Source organism: Bufo bufo, chromosome 1 (genome assembly GCF_905171765.1).
Source record: "Bufo bufo chromosome 1, aBufBuf1.1, whole genome shotgun sequence".
NCBI classification, from domain to species: Eukaryota; Metazoa; Chordata; class Amphibia; order Anura; family Bufonidae; genus Bufo; species Bufo bufo.
In genome coordinates, this window is record NC_053389.1 from 696,193,687 (window position 1) to 696,214,626 (window position 20,940).

General features: G+C 49.2%; 1 protein-coding gene and 1 long non-coding RNA gene across 4 annotated transcripts in view; both read left to right on the top strand.

Annotated features, from left to right (window-relative positions):
- Positions 1 to 20,940, top strand: part of LOC120985959 — a 1,109,413-nt gene that overhangs the window by 358,371 nt on the left and 730,102 nt on the right. The gene's annotated exons all lie outside the window — the stretch shown is intronic.
- The window catches only part of KLHL25 (kelch like family member 25), a 44,252-nt gene continuing 37,412 nt past the window's right edge, over positions 14,101 to 20,940 (top strand). For 2 of the 3 annotated variants that reach the window (XM_040414192.1, XM_040414193.1), the window contains exon 1: positions 14,101 to 14,177. The gene's annotated coding sequence lies outside the window, so the exon portion shown is untranslated. The remainder of the gene's footprint in view (positions 14,178 to 20,940) is intronic. The other variant, XM_040414194.1, reaches the window with a different exon arrangement.

Sequence of the window (20,940 nt, forward strand, 5' to 3'; positions counted from 1 at the left end):
CAGACGAATACACAATATCCTCTGTCCTGGAGACAACCGAGAAGTAATTCAATTATCTCTCAGGACAAAGGACATCGCCAATACACACAGAGAGACAACAGGACAGGAATCCCCACCCAAACACACAAAATCCTCCTTGTCTGTGATATAATTATGGATTAACATAACTATCACAGACAGTAAAAATACAGTTTTTAAACATACCCTATAACTTTAAAACCATACATTCCATCTCCATAAAAATTACATATTTAAACTCTGCATACATCAAACATAAACACTTCCAAAAATCACACAAATCCCTCCAGCGGATCAAAAGTTTAGTGGAAGTCCTTTATGACCGACCGCAAGCACAATTTCCTGCCCAAAACAGTTCCATAGATTTGGGCTGTGCGGTCAGTCAATTCCATGCAGAAAAACAACTAAGTCCCATCTTCGAACGGGACTTAGTCTCTGGAGCTGAAAGTTCAGTATGGCAGAAGGTAAGGGTCAGCGGCGTTCGTGTATCCGCGCATCCGATTCCAGCTCCACAGAATCCCCAGCATACACCGCTGACCGCGTTCGGTCCCACCAACGGTCCAGACATGCGGCACAGTTCTGTCACTGTTCCTGAAGGGCAACATGTCCCGGGGCCATAGTCGTAGGGCAGGAGGCTAGCCATAAGTCCTCTACAATGCCCAGTGGCAAATGGCAGTTTGTCACACATCTCCCCTTTGGGGGGAAGACTAACCAGGCACCTGACCTTCTGTCGGTCAGTGCCTCCGTTAGTCGATCCACCAACCCACAGTAACCAGATGCCCGAGTAGCCCACCCACAACAAACAGGTACAAGGGTGACCCACCCACAAGAAACAGTTACTGCACCTGGGTATTTTGCTGTGGTGATGGGGCAACATGCTGTGGGGACTTGAGGGAGGGCAGAGGCCGACTGCACTCTGCCCAGCTGCCAGCTCTTCTGCTGGGGTGCTGAGACCATAGTCCGGCTCAGTAGCCAGAGGAACATGGGAGTCAGCAGGGGTTAACATTGCCTCTGTTAACCCTGAGGCCATGTTAGGAGTTAACTGGGGAGGGGAATTTGTACTTACCCCCTCCTCCTGTTGTCCTGGTGAGGGTAGTGGGGGATTTGGACAGGCTTTCCAGCATCCCGGTAGGTCTGGCGCAGAGACCACGGTCCCATCTGTGCCGTCTGGGCGATTGGTGTCTCCCCTTGTTAGGGTAAGCTGCCGCTGGGGAGAGAGGGTGCTGCGCTCCTCTCCCTGAAACACAGGCTGCCGCTGGGGAGGAAGGACGACACCTTCAGCTCCCTGGGGTACACACTGCCGCTGGGGGGGAAGGACGACACCTTCGGCCCCCTGGGGTACACACTGCCACTGGGGAGGCAGGACGACACCTTCAGCTCCCTGGGGTTCACACTGCCGCTGGGGGGGATGGACGACACCTTCGGCCCCCTGGGGTACACACTGCCGCTGGGGGGGATGGACAACACCTTCTGCTCCCTGGGGTTCACACTGCCGCTGGGGGGGAAGGACGACACCTTCGGCCCCCTGGGGTACACACTGCCGCTGGGGGGGAAGGACGACACCTTCGGCCCCCTGGGGTACACACTGCCGCTGGGGGGGAAGGACGACACCTTCGGCCCCCTGGGGTACACACTGCCGCTGGGGGGGAAGGACGACACCTTCGGCCCCCTGGGGTACACACTGCCGCTGGGGGGGAAGGACGACACCTTCGGCCCCCTGGGGTACACACTGCCGCTGGGGGGAAGGACGACACCTTCGGCCCCCTGGGGTACACACTGCCGCTGGGGGGGGAAAGGACGACACCTTCGGCCCCCTGGGGTACACACTGCCGCTGGGGGGGAAGGACGACACCTTCGGCCCCCTGGGGTACACACTGCTGCTGGGGGGAAGGACGACACCTTCGGCCCCCTGGGGTTCACACTGCCGCTGGGGGGGATGGACGACACCTTCGGCCCCCTGGGGTACACACTGCCGCTGGGGGGGGAAGGACGACACCTCTGGCCCCCTGGGGTTCACACTGCCGCTGGGGGGGATGGACGACACCTTCGGCCCCCTGGGGTACACACTGCCGCTGGGGGGGGAAGGACGACACCTTCGGCCCCCTGGGGTACACACTGCCGCTGGGGGGGGAAGGACAACACCTTCGGCCCCCTGGGGTACACACTGCCGCTGGGGTGGAAGGACGACACCTTCGGCCCGCTGTAACTCACGTTTTTGCTGGGGCGCAGGGACGGAATACTTTGCTATCTCTGCCCGATATTCTGCTTCCTGCTGCAGATACTCCGCCAGTTCTCTCCTCACTTCCAGTACAAGTTCCTCTGTTAGGAGGGGCCCGTAGATAGCCAACCGCCTCTTCAGCATAGCGTCAAACCGTACGTGACTATACCAATACTCCAGCTCTGCTTGGTGTTCCCAGGATGCTGCTCCTCGCACTAGGGAAGCCATCCCACCGCTTGCCACCAATGTAACGGATCCTCTTCCGTTAATGGACGCTTCCTAGCTTGCGCCGAGGACCACAAGCACCGCACTGGACACCACAGCCACCGCAGACTCCACAACCGTCGTAGCTTAACTGGAGCCGCGCCGTCTTCCTTCCACCCTGAACGAACCTCCAGCATTCAGGACCGTGTGGGAAAGATCTCTCCTCCAGGGAATATGCAGAGCATAGCAATCCCCTGCGTGACACAGCAATTCCCTCCAATAACGAGACGAGGCTGCGTTTTGAAGGGTTAAAACAGGAACTCACTGTACTTCACGTACAGCCTCTTTTATTCACAAACCAAAAACATAGTACTGCCCACAGGGGTTTGAAATACAACCGATATATTACAACACATCCCCACAAAATCCTCCCCTCTGTCCGTGATAGAATTACCTCACACTGGGTTGATGCAATCACCACAGACAGACGAATACACAATATCCTCTGTCCTGGAGACAACCGAGAAGTAATTCAATTATCTCTCAGGACAAAGGACATCGCCAATACACACAGAGAGACAACAGGACAGGAATCCCCACCCAAACACACAAAATCCTCCTTGTCTGTGATATAATTATGGATTAACATAACTATCAGACAGTAAAAATACAGTTTTTAAACATACCCTATAACTTTAAAACCATACATTCCATCTCCATAAAAATTACATATTTAAACTCTGCATACATCAAACAAACACTTCCAAAAATCACACAAATCCCTCCAGCGGATCAAAAGTTTAGTGGAAGTCCTTTATGACCGACCGCAAGCACAATTTCCTGCCCAAAACAGTTCCATAGATTTGGGCTGTGCGGTCAGTCAATTCCATGCAGAAAAACGACTAAGTCCCATCTTCGAACGGGACTTAGTCTCTGGAGCTGAAAGTTCAATATGGCAGAAGGTAAGGGTCAGCGGCGTTCGTGTATCCGCGCATCCGATTCCAGCTCCACAGAATCCCCAGCATACACCGCTGACCGCGTTCGGTCCCACCAACAGTCTAGACATGCGGCACAGTTCTGTCACTGTTCCTGAAGGGCAACATGTCCCGGGGCCATAGTCGTAGGGCAGGAGGCTAGCCATAAGTCCTCTACAATGCCCAGTGGCAAATGGCAGTTTGTCACAGACGTATTGTAAGGTACGCTGTTCTGGATCCTGGTATTCAACTTCTGGATGGACAATGCTGCGATGACTCTTGGTTTCCTGAAGTTCCGTGGCTTCTAGAAATTCTGCTTCTGCTATGGCAGCTGCTGTCTCTTTATCTGAGGCGAGTTTTTCTAGAGTTGCTTCAAGTTGCGCTTTCTCCAGCTTTATATTCATCTCTTGTTCTGTGAAGCTGGCTTTTGCCTTTGCAGCTTCTGCGCGGGCAATGGCAGCAGCTTCTCTGATTGATGTCCTGTTAGAGCCACTTATCTGAGACCTTGTCTTGACTGAAGATGATCGACTATTAGATATGCTGTGACTGTTAGGAGACTGCTGCAATATCCGTAAGTAGGCTCTGCGTGGATAATGGTGGGCTCTGTCTAGTCTGATCTTCTGAGCTTGTTCTCAGCAGTCGTTTCACTGCTGTCTTTAGCAGTTATTCACTGAGCTTGTTCTCAGCAGTCGTTTTGACTATACTGTCCTCATACACGTTAGCACAGTGTGTAATCTGACATGTAGCTAAACCTTCTCTGTCTTGATAAGAAGAGAAAACAGTACTGCTTTAACTTCCTCTTTATTGATAGTAGATTGACAGGAAAGGTGAAACTACAGTAGTATTTTAGAATATATACATCAATAGTACATTGTATAGGATACAGAATAATCTGCTATACATAAAGTACATGAGGTAATGGAAAATGCAAATGTGATCGCACACTACATCCAGCACTGTGTGCGATCACATTTGCATTTTCCGTTTGTATATGTATTTCGCCATAGTGATCTGCACCTACAGGCAGGTTGTGCGGGCTCAACCCCCCCACATTTTACATGAGGTAATGCAATGACAATGCTATCAAATGCAACAACATAATAAACTGCAGTATAATGACACATAGATAGTGCCCTTACCGACTATGCTTAAAAACAGGCTGAATAACAGATGATGGGGCAGGAAAACCAGCGAGAGTGTGTGGCTCCTGAGACATAAGATGGTGGCTGCTTGCTATCCCAGCACAAGACTAGAAAGAACCAGGAACTACCCACAATGCCCTGGGACTCCCATAATGCATAGGGAAAAAAAGGCTGGATGAAATACATGAACTCATCAGTAGATGGTGCTGTTACCACACAATGTAATGCACATGAATTACAACACAGGTAATGCAATGTCAAACTGACAAACACATAGAAACAACTGTATCTGTATCTGGGGACAGAACACCCAATACAGTGGTCCCTCAAGTTACAATATTAATTGGTTCCAGGACGACCATAATATGTTGAAACCAATGTTGAGTAATCGGTTCCCAAGCCCCAAAATGTCATCCGAGATAAGAGAAGATGAAGATTTAAGAAAGATAAGCAGATAACTAGGACAGATAAAACAAGTCCTTACATATAACAGTCAGGAATAGCTGATAACTAACAACTAATACAGGTATTTTACCAGAGAAGTGGCCTTGACTAGATGGATCTGAGTCTGAGGCACTGTATGTTGAGTCTAGTTTCAACTTACGATGGGTCAGAAAAGACCACTGTATGTTGAAAATATTGTATCCTGAGGCCATTGTATCTTGAGGGATCACTGTACCACAATGCAGCACAAAATATTGCCACCCCTGCTGCAGTATTTAACTGTATCATAGTACTGAGGATAGCAATACAGTTTAATTCTGGAGGGTGTCTGTGGCCACCAGCCACATGCTGAAGTACTTGATGCTTCTAGCATGTATTAATGCTGAGAGGATCACATATTTATGTACTTAGCTGGTGGCCATAAGGAGAGCTCCGGTGCCCCCTGGGCTTTGGCCCACTGGGAAATTTCCCTGTAGGGTCTATGGCCAATCAGCCCCTGAAGACACCAGTATTAGAGAAAGCATATGGCAGGTGGAGGGCCCTGGACCTTCAAGTTACGCCTTTGTGTCCTTTCATGCTTGGTCCTCAATCAATGGACTGTTTGCATACATAAGTCAGAAAGGAGAACTGTATACAAAAACAGAAAATTAAAAAAACTGATTTACTAGTTCAGTATCCCACTAGTATTTTATTCTACACCTATCATTTCTACAACTATCAAGAGAATACAATGGGGCAAATTGTACAGAGACCTTGATGTGAAATGCGCCACAATTGGATACATTTCTGGCGCATCAAGTTTTAGATCGACAAAAAGAATAATCCACTGTACCTAGCTGACCTTTGATTACGGCACGCATTCGCTGTGGCATTGTTTCGATAAGCTTCTGCAATGTCACAAGATTTATTTCCATCCAGTGTTGCATTAATTTTTCCCCAAGATCTTGCATTGATGATGGTAGAGTCTGACTGTTGTGCAAAGCCTTCTCCAGCACATCCTGAAGATTCTCAATGGAGTTAAGGTCTGGACACTGTGGTGGCCAATCCATGTGTGAAAATGATGTCTCATGCTCCCTGAACCACTCTTTCACAATTTGAGCCCGATGAATCCTGGCATTGTCATATTGGAATATGCCCGTACCATCAGGGAAGAAAAAATCCATTGATGGAATAACCTGGTCATTCAGTATGTTCAGGTAGTCAGCTGCCCTCATTCTTGGAGCACATACTGTTGCTGAACCTAGACCTGACCAACTGCAGCAACCCCAGATCATAGCACTGCCCCACAGGCTTGTACAGTAGGCACTAGGCATGATGGGTGCATCACTTCATCTGCCTCTCTTCTTACCCTCATGCGCCCATCACTCTGGAACAGGGTAAATCTGGACTCATCAGACCACATGACCTTCTTCCATTGCTCCAGAGTCCAATCTTTATGCTCCCTAACAAATTGAAGCCTTTTTTCTGGTTTGCCTCACTGATTAGCGGTTTTCTTATGGCTACACAGCTGTTCAGTCCCCATCCCTTGAGTTCTCTTCGCATTGTTCGTGTGGAAATCTCTTACTTTCAGTATTAAACATAGCCCTGAGTTCTACTGTGAATCACGATCATTCAGGAAATTTTTTCCTTGATGGGTTCCCACTATCCTTCCAGTTTTTAATAATGCGTTGGACAGTTCTTAACCCAATTTTAGTCGTTTCTGCAATCTCCTTAGATGTTTTCTCTGCTTGATGCATGCCAATGATTTGACCCTTCTCGAACAGACTAACATCTTTTCCACGACCACGAGAAGTCTTTCAACATGGTTGTTTAAGAAATGAGAAGCAACTCATTGCACCAGTTGGGGTTAAATAACTTCTTGCCAGCTGAAAAATAATCGCCCATGTAGTAATTATCCAATAGAAGGCTAATAACTATTTGCTTAGCTAAATCCAGGTGGCGACTTTATTTTTGGACAGGCAGTGTATAATAATACCAACTGGGACTATGTGTCTCTCTTTCTGAGTTTTTCAGTAAGAAACTACTTTATCCTGAAATCAATAGTTACTAACTACACTCTGTCTAGATGTCAGTTGTCTGCAGCTAATTAACACCGACGTAGTCTCAGAGACACCACGGCCGCCTGTGGACAGTGGAGATGTTCTGGGCCGTCCCAGCAGGTGGGACTGAACATTTCACATTTGCTTTTTGGGACTTTTAGTTTCTTAATATGTATTTTAATAATTAAAGAAAGCATCAAGAATCAATACAGAATAGATCGAATAGAAGTGAACTTTGTGTCTCTCTCTCTTGAAAGCCATGAGACATCTGGGGTGGCATCATGCCAGCTGCAGTTTAATGGTATGCTCATAGCAAATGATATTGTAAAGGGGGTAGAAAATATATCTACTGGAACTGAAACGGAGACTAAGGCTACTTTCACACTAGCGTTTTTACTGGATCCGGCAGGGTTCAGCAAAAACGCTTCCATTACTGATAATACAACCATCTGCATCCGTTATGAACGGATCCGGTTGTATTATCTTTAACATATTTTTAACATTGCCAAAACTGATCCGTCATTAACTCCATTGAAAGTCAATGGAGGACGGATCCGTTTTCTATTGTGCCAGATTGTGCCAGAGAAAACGGATCCGTCCCCATTTTTTTTGCTCTGCATTCCCAGGACGGAAACAACATGTTGCAGTTTGTTCTCCGGTATGGGAACGCAACTAAACGTAACGGAATGCATTTTGGAGCACTCTGTTCTGTTCAGTTTTATCCCCATTGACAATGAATGGGGACAAAACTGAAGCGTTTGAGCCCCTATGACTGAACTTGATACGGGAAAACCTTAACGCTAGTGTGAAAGTACCCTAAGAAAAGAGCCAGAGCAGAGTACCAGGAGCGTGCAAGAGGGGGCAAGAACGGGGTTTGCATGCATCAGAAGCGACGCAGGTGCCGGGGAGCAAGGTAAGTACAACCTGTGTGAGGGGCTCGGGCTTTATAGGGGTTGGATAACCCCTTTAAGACCGGCATGGCATATGACACTCTTAAAGGGGTTGTGTGATAGGATAGGCAATAACAAACTGATCCTGATCTCTTGTTGCCGTCCTGATGGAGCGACAGATTGAGCACATACCCTTTTGCTTCCATCTCATGCTACTGCTGGAAATAATCTAGCGCTGTACACGGCTATCTCCGGCAGTCCCATAGAGACGGATGGTGCGGCAGGGTACACGAGATCTCCGTTCTCTGGATCCCATTGGATCAGTTAATTAAATCTTATTCTGTGGATAGGGGATAACTTTCATACTTTCCTATGCCAGTCTTCATCTACACTTCTGTCCCCGAAATTTTAAGGATCACTGAATTTTTTGAAAATGTTTGATATGTCATAGAGACATAAGAAAAGTTTTGATCGGTGGGGATCTGAGGTCTGAGACTCCCGCTGATCGCTAGAACGAGGAGTGAGAAGCACTCACATATCGCACTCTCCTCGCTGTAGGAGATGGAACTGAGACGGGCCCGTAGACTTTCTATTGAGTCTGTCTCGCTTCCTCTCCTGTAGCGAGGAGTGAGAACGTGATATGTGAGCTTCTCTCTCCTCGTTGTAGGGATCTGTGGATGTCTCAGCACTCAGACCCCATCAAAACATTTGACAAATCTCCCAAAGTTTTCTGAAAACCCAGTGACCCTTAAAACGTGTGTCTGCTATGCACTGTATTGCTGGATTTGTGCCAATTATTGAATGTGATGTCATTGCTCCAGCCTGCTCCAAAAGGCAGACAAGGTAATCCACAAGTCAGAAGAGGACAGCCTACAGATCAGACTGCGCTCCCATCCTTCTACATGGCAGCGAAGCCAGGAAGAATCTCCTACGGCAGACATGGGAAGTAATGAGCAGCAGGAAGAAAACCCATCATTAGCTCATTTATTAATTAAATCTCTCTACTGATTCATTTCTTGTTATATCTTTCCCCAAGGGCTCATTCACACGACCATGGTTTTGTTCCGCATCTGAGCCGCATTTTTTGCGGCTCGGGTGCAGACCCATTCACTTCAAAGAGGCCGCAAAAGATGCGGACAGCACTCCGTGTGCTGTCCGCATCCGTTGCTCCGGAAAAATGGACAAGAATAGGCATTTCTATAAAGGGCCGTCCGTTCGGCAAATTGCGGAAGGCACACAGGCGGCATCCGTGTTTTGCGGATTTGCGGACCGCAAAACATGGCACGGTGGTGTGAACAAGCCCTAATAAAGAGGATGAAACTACTGAAGAAATCTGTCCTACCGGGGCTCACAGTGTGCACACCTCCCAACACTCCCGTTTCTCACTGGACTGTCCCATGAACAGGAGAGAAAAGAAACGGGGTTTGGACACATTTGCAAAAAAAAAATAAAAAAATAGGTATTTCTGACTAGTTTGTGGGCCATCCTAATCAAATTTGGGGGAAGGAATTCATTTCGGGAAGGAACATTTCAAACTCAATCGTTGGGAGGTAAGTGAGATATGTATTCAGGTGCCATGACGTAGGCCTCATGGGCACGGGCAAAATGGACAAGAATAGGACATGGTCTATATTCTTTTGCAGGGCCGCGGAATGGTCATACGGATGGGCATCTTGCGTCCCCATTGAAATGAATGGGTCCACTTCCGATCTGCAGAAAAGACGGATCGGATGCAAACTGAAACTAGTCCTCAGGATAGGTAATCAATATCAGATTGGTGAGGGGCTGAGTCGCAGCATCACCGCCAATCCAGTGTTCGAAGCAGCCGCTGTGTTCCGTGAGAGTGCTGCAGTTTTTCTATGTTTTATACCTTTTTCTTGGTGCATATCATGGTGTAGTAGACTATCCTAGGCAGAAACATCATGCAAAAAAATAAGTATATATTAATGTTGAAACCTATGGGCACTATATGTCACTGTATGTCTATCAGGGGGGTAACTAGAAATGACTGGGCCCCACAGCACATTTTTGAATGGGCCCCCAACTTTTTTGCAACCCCCTCCTCCTGTGCAACGCCAGCTCCTGTGGCTAGTCTAGATCGCTCTCTCTTAGACGAAGCCCGGCAGTCGCTCCATCGGTTTCCTACACCTGTATAATGTATATAATGTCATTGTATAATACCGTCGAGGAGGTCCTGACAATAAAATCTGTCAGTCCTCCTCCTGGGTGGGCCCCTTCTGAGTTCGGGCCCCCTGCTTCTCCTATAGCTACACCCCTGATGTCTATATAGTCAGTGGCGTACATACCAGGGTCGCAGGGGTCGCAGTTGCGACCGGGCCCGGCACTCCAGGGGGCCCGGACGCCTGTGGACCCCCCCCCCAGGCCGCTGGCAGGGGCCCCTCTGTACTCACATGTAATGAAGCGCTCTGATGGGGCCTGGCATGAAGTACAGTGGCAATTTCGGGCCCCATCAGAGCGCTCCATGCCTCCATTACATGTATAATATGGGGGTGGGAGCGCACACTCACTCACAAGGCCAGGCAGTTCCGTTTCCATAGTGAAGCAGGGAAACCTCTCTGCTCCCTGCTTCACTGATCTTCAGAGCTCAGGAGCTCCCCCTGCTGGCCCCACATCGCGCTGCTGGCTGTGGGAGGAGAGCTGAAAGCCCGGCAATATGCCTCCTGTCATCAGGGAAGAAGGTAAGTATGTGTATTTATTTATTTTTCTAACGCTGCAGACTGCTGGCGGAGGGGGGGGGGGGGGGGGGGGGGGGGGGGGTTTGATGGGCACAACTAGAGTGAGGGGGCACAAAAGTTGGCATCTCTACTGAGGGGCACCTAATCTGCCATAACTAATTTGAGGGGGGAAACCTAATCTGCCATAACTAATTTGAGGAGGCACCTAATCTGCCATAACTACTGTGAGGGGGGCACATATAAAGGCATAACTATGAGGGGGCACATATGAAGGCATAACTACTGTGACGGGGCATGTAATCTGGCATAACCAATGTGAGGGGCACATATGTGGGCATATCTAATGTGAGGGGCACATAATCTGACATAACCACTCTGAGGGGACACATATCTGGGCATATTTACTTTGAGGGGGCACATAACCGGGCATAAATACTGTGAAGGGGCACATAATCTGGAATTACTACTGTGAGGGGACACATAATCTGGCATAACCACTCTGAGGGGGCACATATCTGGGCATATCTACTTTGAGGGGGCACATATCTGGGCATATCTACTTTGAGGGGGCACATAACTGGGCATAAATACTGTGAAGGGGCACATAATCTGCCATAACTACTCTGAGGGGACACATATTTGGCACAACTACTATGAGGGGGCACATATCTGGGCATAATTACTATGACAGGAACAAAGGTGGGCATAACTACTGTGAGGGGCCACAAGGTGGGCATTAGTACTGTGTGGTAGCACTAGATTACCCTGCTATACATTGGCATGGCTCAGTATTACAGGCCAGCACAGCGCCCCTGCTGGTGATTCCACAGGGGCAGTCACCATCCCTTCCTTATGTGCTAATTATTTTTTTCTCACCACAGGGACCATGCTCTGGATCCAGCGGACATCACGCTGATACCAGTGACACTCTGATTTTATTAGGACTGGGTGAGTGTAGCCATGCATTGGGCTTAGGGCTCTTTAACACGAGTGGATCCCGTGCGTGGAATCCGCTGCATGAAAGAGAGCCAAGCCCCGCTCCGGACACCAGAGACACGGAGCAGTAACATGATTGGCAATGCTCTGTGCCTCTGTGATCTTTTTACTACAAAATCACAGAGACATAAAGTTGTCACCGTGATTTTGTAGTAAAAAGATCACAGTCAATCATGTCACTGCTCCGTGTCTCTGCTGTCCAGAATGGGGTTTGGCACTCAGTCACGCCGCAGATTACCTGCACGGAAAGAGCCCTTAGTAAGAAAATCTGCCGGTTCTTTGTAAAAATGTTTGCACTGTGGCCCATTACACTATAGTTACAACACTAGTAGGGGAGGTAGTGGGGGGGGGGGGGCGCGACGGGGAGGGGGCTCCATAGATCAGTTTCGCACCGGGGCCCCATGGATTGTGTGTACGCCACTGTATATAGTGCCTTGTGCCAGCGAGAGGTATAATGTCAAGAAATATATATACCTCTGATGGCGCAATGTGAACAGAGCCTTGAACACTCTGCCAAAACTGTTAACCCTTCTCCCGCCAGACATGTTCATGGTCTCCCAATAGGTGGGGTCGCAGGGGTGAGACCCTGTCTATCGAAATTATAGCATAAATGTCTTGGAAAAGCGTCAGGGATGTGATCAGTAAGACCCTGGGGCTCAGCTCTCCACAATATTCTACAAAATAGGAAGAATACATAAAGTGGAGCACAATGTGTGTTGGAGGATGTGTGCATCTTATAGTAACATATGCCTAATGCAGCTGTATCCGCTGGGATATGATCTCTCCCGGTCATAAGATACACAGTGATTATAGCCATAATCATATAACTACGCCCATCATCCGCAGCTTTATGTGACCAGCCACTGACAGCTTCCCATGTATTTCCCAGCATTCCCCTGGGCTCTCCCTCAATAATTCAATAATCTTTCCCGAAATCAGCGTCCTGGGACCGGGACTCCCCCGCGCTGAGGAGGCGGCACTGCCGCTCATCCTTAGGATCCGAGCTCTCTGCTATGATTGGCTGATAGAAGTGCAGCACCGCCCCCTAGCCTTGCTGCTCGTCACTGATTGGTTCTCCGTGCTGTCACTCTGCTGGGAGAAGTAGTTTGTTGTTTGCGGGCTGCTTGCATTGTGTGGTACATACATTACCTGCCGCCTCCTGGGCATGGTGAGGGAGCAGCGGGCAGAGGGGCACAAACAGGTGAGGAGGGCGCGGGCTGGGTGCCACCTGGGGGCGGCTTGTTTATGTCTCTTTTGTTGTAATGCAGCTCATGAGAAGACGGCAGACACGAGGAGCCGGGGGACTACTTCTGTGTAGTGTGTGAGGGGGGGCAGACCTGTCCTAGCCACTGCTGACAGGAGAGGGGACTACTTCTGTGTAGTGTGTGAGGGCAGGAGAGGAGGGGGGCAGACCTGTCCTAGCCACTGCTGACAGGAGAGGGGACTACTTCTGTGTAGTGTGTGAGGGCAGGAGAGGAGGGGGGCAGACCTGTCCTAGCCACTGCTGACAGGAGAGGGGACTACTTCTGTGCAGTGTGTGAGGGCAGGAGAGGAGGGGGGGCAGACCTGTCCTAGTCACTGCTGACAGGAGAGGGGACTACTTCTGTGCAGTGTGTGAGGGCAGGAGCGGAGGGGTGGCAGCAGTGGCTGGGAGAGGGGTTAACTAGTTGTGACAGATTTGGCAGAAGAGATAACATGAGGACAGGGTCTGGCAGCAGAGAGGCTAACTATGGCGGAGATAGGACTGGCAGGAGAGGGGTTAACTGGTGGAGATAGGACTGGCAGGAGAGGGGTTAACTGGTGGAGATAGGACTGGCAGGAGAGGGGTTAACTGGTGGAGATAGGACTGGCAGGAGGTGAGGGGTTGGCAGCAGTGGCTGGGATAGGTGTGGAAGCAGAAGGGTTAACTATGGTGGAGATAGAACTGACAGGAGAGGGGTTAGTGGTTAGACAGATTTGGCAGTAGAAGAATTAACTGTGATGGGGGATATATCTGCCAGAAGAGGGGCTTGGTGTGTTGCAGGCAGGACTGGTAGAAGAGGGGTTAACTGTAATTGGGACAGAACTGACACCGGAGGGGGTTATGTTGGGGACAGAACTGGCAAAAGTGTTTTTGGGGCCGGAGTGGGGTTAACTGTATGTGAGACTGGACTGGCAAGGATGGGGTTAACTGTATGTGGGACTGGACTGGCAGGGGTGGGGTTAACTGTATGTGTGACAGAACTGGCAGCAGATGAGTTAAGTGTTGGGCACAGAACTGGCAGAGTAGGGGTTAAATGTGTTTGGACAGCACTGGCAGCAGAGGGGTTAATGGTGAAATGAATTTCCTACATAGTTCCCATGGTGAGCCTCATCCTCATTAGGATCCGAGCTCTCTGCTATGATTGGCTGATAGAAGTGCAGCACTGCCCCCTGGCCTTGCTGCTCGTCACTGATTGGTTCTCCGTGCTGTCACTCTGCTGGGAGAAGTAGTTTGTTTGCGGGCTGCTTACATTGTGTGGTACCTGCCGCCTCCTGGGCATAGTGAGGGAGCAGCGGGCAGAGGGGCACACACAGGTGAGGAAGGCGCGGGCTGGATGCCACGTGGGGGCGGCTTGTTTGTCTCATTTGTTGTAATGCAGCCCCATGAGAAGATGGCAGACACGAGGAGCCGGGGGACTACTTCTGTGCAGTGTGTGAGGGCAGGAGAGGAGGGGGTGGCAGACCTGTCCTAGCCACTGCTGCCACCCCCTCCGCTCCTGCCCTCACACACTGCACAGAAGTAGTCATCTCTCCTGTCGGACCTGTCCTAGCCACTGCTGACAGGAGAGGGGACTACTTCTGTGTAGTGTGTGAGGGCAGGAGCGGAGGGGGGCAGCAGTGGCTGGGACAGGTCCGACAGGAGAGGGGACTACTTCTGTGTAGTGTGTGAGGGCAGGAGTGGAGGGGGTGCAGACCTGTCCTAGCCACGGCTGACAGGAGAGGGGACTACTTCTGTGTAGTGTGTGAGGGCAGGAGAGGAGGGGGGCAGCAGTGGCTGGGACAGGTCCGACAGGAGAGGGGACTACTTCTGTGTAGTGTGAGGACAACAACCTCCTCACTGGCCTGAGCCTGTCTGTCATCAGAATGTCGACTAGTCTGATGGGAGAGGGGCTGAGCTGTTTTTTGGGACAAGTCTGGCATAAGAGGGATTAAATGTACATGGCACGAGATGAGTTAACTGTATGTAGGCTGGGGTTGCATGTATTATGTAGCCTGTGTGTGGCAGGAGAGGGGTTAATGTTGGATAATGAATCGCACCCCTTGGCAGTGCCATCTCTGGCTTATTTTTAGCCTCCCCTGGCACCTGGTGTGAACAGATCTGCACCTTGTCTCAGGGGTAGTGTGGAGAGAGCGCAGAACTAAATGCTGCTTCACCTGCGGCCTGTGCCCACAATGGCACGGGGGCGCTATAGCGACGTACTCGTGATCTGTATGTACTGCATCCGTGGAGACGAGCACAGCAGGGATGTGTATGTAGTGATGCTCTGCTATGCCGTATGCTGCAGAGTTGAATGTTCCCAATGTCGGGGTCAGTATCGAGCTGAATCCTGTCCAGTCTCTTCTAAGTTCCTGCACAGTCACCAGATAAAGTTGCGATCCTATGGCATGGCTGGTCAGCGCTGGGCACCCGGGCACATCTCTCACTTGTGTCTTTCCTGTTGCCACACTTGGGTTCAGACTCAGAAGTGAAAAGACAAAAGTTCTCTCTGCTCTTATTTCGGGTCTGATGGAAAGAACCCATTTGGCAGAACACGCGTCTGGGCTGGAGGTAGCCACGCCGAAAACTCTAAGCAAATCATTAAGGCCTCTTTCACACGGGCGTCGCGTGTGAGGGCCTGATAGGATGCTGGTGCGTTGCGGGAAAATGCGCCATTTTTTCCACGCGAGTGCAAAGTGTTTTAATGTGTTTTGTACGCATGTGAGAATAATCGGCATGTTTGGTACCCAGACCCAAACCCGGACTTATTTCACAGAAGTTCGGGTTTGGTTTAGGTGTTCTGTAGATTTTATTATTTTCCCTTATAACATGGTTATAAGGGAAAATAATAGCATTCTGAATACAGAATGCTAAGTAAATTAGGGATGGAGGGGTTAAAAAAATAATTCAACTCACCTCATCCACTTGTTCGCCGTGCCCGGCTTCTCTTTTTTTTCTTCTTCTTTGATGACCTGGGAGAAAAAGGACCTTTGGTGACAATACTGCGCTCATCACATGGTCCATCACCAATGGTGATGGATCATGTGATGGACCATGTGATGAGCGCAATGATGTCACCAAAAGTCCTTTTCCTCCCAGGTCAAAAAAAAGAGAAGTCGGGCAGGGCGAACAAGTGGATGAGGTGAGTTTAATTTTTATTTTTATTTTTTAACCCCTCCATCCCTATTTTACTAAGCATTCTGTATTAAGAATGCTATTATTTTCCCTTATAACCATGTTATAAGGGAAAAAAATAAAGATTGGGTCCCTATCCCGATCGTCACCTAGCAACCGTGCGTGAAAATCACACCACATCCGCACTTGCTTGCGGATGCTTGCGATTTTCACGCAGCCCCATTCACGCACAATATAGAGCTTGCTGCGATTTTTCACGTAACGCACAAGTGATGCGTGAAAATCACCGCTCATGTACACAGCCCTATTGAAGTGAATTGGTCCGGATTCAGTGCGGGTGCAATGCGTTCACCTCACGCATTGCACCCGCGTGGAAAACTCGCAGGTGTGAAAGACGCCTACGGGTGCGGCCACACGTGGTTTAAATGCAGAAAAGGACTTGTGCACAGGACTGTTGTGTGGAACGCAAACTGCAGATCCGCAAAACACAGATGTGTGCATTCCGCATTTTGCAGAGCAGAACAGCCGGCCCCTAATAGAGCCGTCCTATTCTTGTCCATGATGCGGATAATGGACACATTCTATAACTTTGCGGATGGAACAGACGTGCGGATGCGGAGAGCTCACAAAGTGCTGTTTATCTGTTGCAGCCCCGTTGAAATGCAAAAACTGCAGACTGGATGCGGACCCAAACCACGGTCGTGTGCATGAGCCCTTACGTGTAGGAAATCTGCAGCATTTAGACTGCCTGCACACGGCGCGGATTACGCCGTACTTCTGCGCACATTCTTGTGTGGAAAAACCCCCCGCAGCGCAATACATTAGCAGCAAAGCGTATGGGAGTAGACTAATCTCTCTTTGCTTCTTCTTTCCATGTGGAAATCACGTCAATTCTCTGCGGGTTTCATCCTTTTCAGTGCAAGATCTGTGGCAAAACCGCATCAAATCACTGCAAGTAACAGGCGGTGTTTGGTGCGGAATTCTCCGCAGAATACGTTGGTTTAAGCTGCGGTTTTGCCCATGACTTTCACCCTTTGGAACCAGCCCATCCGGTGGAATTTCGCCCGGTCCCCTGCGGGATCTCTACGTGTGGCCGTACCCTAATGATTCTGTTCCTAATTTCCATGGAGAAGATGACAAACCTTGGTTGCTTGAATTTAATCTTATAGGGGGTTTGGTGATCCTGGGGGTCCCCTGTGCTGTGGATACGTGGTAAACGTCCATTGTGGTAATATGGGAAGTTGTAATGCTGCACACTTTGTCCAGAACCCTATACGATCCAAGGGAACAACCATCGGACATTGGAACATGCTCCCAGCACACACTGAACCCATCCATAGTCCATTGGCCTGACAAATGGTATGAGTATGTCCTTTTGGCATCCACAGGTCAGATATATGGCGGTATATCATTTATTTTTTTGTACAGTATGGGAGAGCGTAGCATGATGTGCTGTACAGCTGACCACTGCAATAAAGAGGTATACCACGCAGCTATTTTTTCCTATTTCAAAATGATGGTGGCCCATGGGCAGGAGAATCGCTGCCAGACGAGATGGTTGGAGGCAACCGTACAACACCTGAAGCATCGTCTGCAGAAGTGGCATCTCCTGGGCTGACCGGATCTGGCTCCTGGGCGGTCTTCACTGGACTTCTGGGCCTACTTCCTGCAGAGACGGGAATCAGGATCTTGTGTGCCGCTGCATCAAAGGACAACCCTCAGCGGGGACATGGCCCTAAGTGGCATGTGACGTGCTGCTTGGGGACACATCACCGCTGAGGCCATTCAGTGGCTGCTGCAGTACACGTGACCACATCTGTGCAGGAAGTTGAGGGAAGGAACCAGAAGTCCAGTGAAGACAGTCTGGATGTCAGACCCTAGGGCCCGGGACCAACTGAGTGAGGGCCTGATGGATGGTGCAGATTCCCTTCAACTTTCTGGACACATGTAGCAGAAATTTCCGGTGAAGAACAGGTCATGGAGGTTTCTTCACAGATTTGTCTCAATACCTTTTGAAGTAGAATGCCATGGATTTATAAATCTTAAGTATTCTGGCCATCAAAAAGCCATGGGAAACTGATGGAGTGACCCTACCGATAGTGTGGACCCAGCACCTCCAGAACCGTGCCAGGCTACTGCCGCTCAGCTCCCGAGTGTCTGACTCCCACTGACCTAAGGATCGGGCATCAATATTCGTAGCCTTGAAAACCCCTTTAAGTATTGACTAAATGCACTTAAAGGGGTATTCCAGTTATGTAAGGTTATCCCTTATCCACAGAAAAGGCTTAGGGCTCTTCCAGACGGCCATATGCTGTCCGCAAAAACGCAGCTGTTTTTTTGCGGATTAGATGCAGACCCATTCACTTCTATGGGGCTCTTTTCTTCCGTTCTATGGCTCTGCAAAATAAATCAAACATGTCCTATACTTGTCAGTGAAAATCAGGACGTGGCCCCATTGAAGTCTATGGGTCCGCAAAAATGCGGAATGCAATCTGTTGTTTTTTTTTTTTTTTTGCCGACATGCTGAATTGTCCGCCAAGAAACGTATCTGCATTTTTGCGGTCAGGATACGGCTGTCTGAATGAGCCCTAAAATTGGTGGGGATCCTACTGCTGGTACCCAAAACAATGATAGAAATGGCTGCGGCTCTCACCTCTGACTTTAATCCACGAAGCACAGAAAAAAGGCCAGTACTGGGCCTAATAGGATATCCACTAGAAAGAGAGAATCCAGCTTCTTGTGGAGTAAAAAATAGTTCTTTATTGGCTCATCGTATAAAATCCACCAAAATCACAGGAAAAAGGTGTAACATGTTTCGGGCTACAGAATCCAGCCCTTCATCAAGACATAACACACATATTAAAACCATTCCTTTTTATGTAGCACAAGGTCCAACCCCCTCTAATCAGCAGTGTCCGCACCTGGAGCGGGAACCATTCAGCGTCCAGGGGAGGAGATCCAGCATCACATACACATCATGAACATATCTTAGTTGTATTGCAGAGTGAGGTCATGTTTTCTATTTAACCCCTTTGGCATGCAGGTATCAAGTGAAAACATCCACTGCTGGTACCTATACTGATCACGAGAACGGGGGCCCCATACCCTGCGGAGCTGCCCAAAATGAAAGGAGCAGCTGGCTGGGACTTTCTCCCAGCTGCTCCATTCATTTCTATAGGAGTTCCAGAGACGGCAGAGTACAGCGCTATTTCCAGAACGCCCATAGAAATGAATGGAGCGGCCATGCACCTGCCTGTTCATTTTAGGGGACTCCATGGGGTACAGAGCCTGTTTCTTTTAATTGGTGGGGATCCCGGCGGTAGGACTAAAAATGAATCCAGTGGGCATATAGGGTGTGTATGTATCTGTGGGGTGGCGGTCTCTACCTGAAGCTTTGGTCGTCTCGCTGATAAAGTGGTTGGCATTTTACTGTTTGGATCGTGTTCTCGGTGCAGACAGACACATTGATTTCTTCCACGGAAGATTCTAAATATGAACATGATCTAGATGGGAATAAGTGAGGATATTTAATATTGATGTGCTGGCACGCTCCTTGGAGACCTCCCTGAATGGCCTTTTTATATTGAGTTTCTATTTGGAATGGACGTTGTGCAGTGTTTATATGGCCACTGTATAGCGGTGCTCATGTAGATGTGCGCTGTGATCTGGCGTCTGCTCTTCCATAAATAACCATCGGCCCCTTCTGATTTATTTATTTTACATTTTTATTTGCCCCCTGACACAGCGCTACATACCAGTTATTGCAGTTCAGTGGGGGTGTACAACCCTTTAAAGGGTTTCTGTCACCTAAAAAATGGGCATTAGCACATCGCTAATGTCAGCTGAACATAACTATATTAGCGCCATCTCACTGCCTGCCGCCGTTATTGAGAAAAACAAACTTTTATAATATGCTAATTAGCCCCTTCTCCTGGAGGCTCCGTTCTCCCACCTCTGGCCACGTCCTGCTGCACTAGATTGACAGGGGCAGGCATCGCTGGTCACCTACCTCCGGCCCTGTCTGCAGTGTAAATCTGTGTAATAGTGAAGGGTGCTCGTCGGCTGCCAGCTTCCTCACTGCCCCTGCATAAATGAGAAACGCCGCTCATGTGCTCAGACCCATTGAAATGAAGGGTCCGGATTCCGTCCGGATGCTTTGTGTTCTCTACACACATCACATCTGCATGGAAAACTTGCTCATGTGAAAGAGCCCTAATAAATTTGGCACATCTTGTGGTAGTGCGAAATGTAAATCTATGCCAGCCTTGATGTGGCATGTAATGTACACCAGTTCTGCCTTCTATAGTAATAAATCTGTCAGGCCACCTCACACTTATTAGCCCTGCTCACTTTCATGAAAAAGAGTGGCGTGAAACACTAAGGGGCAGATAGACATGTTTTCTAGGGCGTGTGGTTTAGTGGAAATTGGGTGTACCTTAGCGGGTAAAGGGGGCACATCCACAACAGAAGTCGGAGGCTATGGCCATCCCTGTAGTAAGTGACCAGATGGTGTGAGTAGTACAGGTACTGGGTATCTAGAGTATACAGGCTTCCTGCGTCTTCTAATCCTTCCCATCAAATGTAATTGGCAAAACTTGCTAAGTATATATTGACTTTCAGCCAGTGACTTGTGACCTGCTCTGCTCGCTTGTCCCTTTGTCCCACAGCTGTCCCCTGCCACGTGAAGATCTGGTAGTAGTCACTGGCAGACATGTCTGCTGAAGAACACCATAAACCTGAGCGGGTAGGGAGACCTTTATACCCTGGCACCCCCTGTACCCTTACTACGCTGAATGTTACATCTTAAAAGGGTCTGCCTCGTGATAGACCCCCAACAAACAGCTGACTTTGCAGGGAGAAGATGGCCACTGCAGAAGACCTGTAGTATTAGGTGGTAGCTGGGCCTGTAAATCTATGGACGGGCCAGCTTAACCAGGGCACAAGCCCCGTCTACGGAGCAGCCAT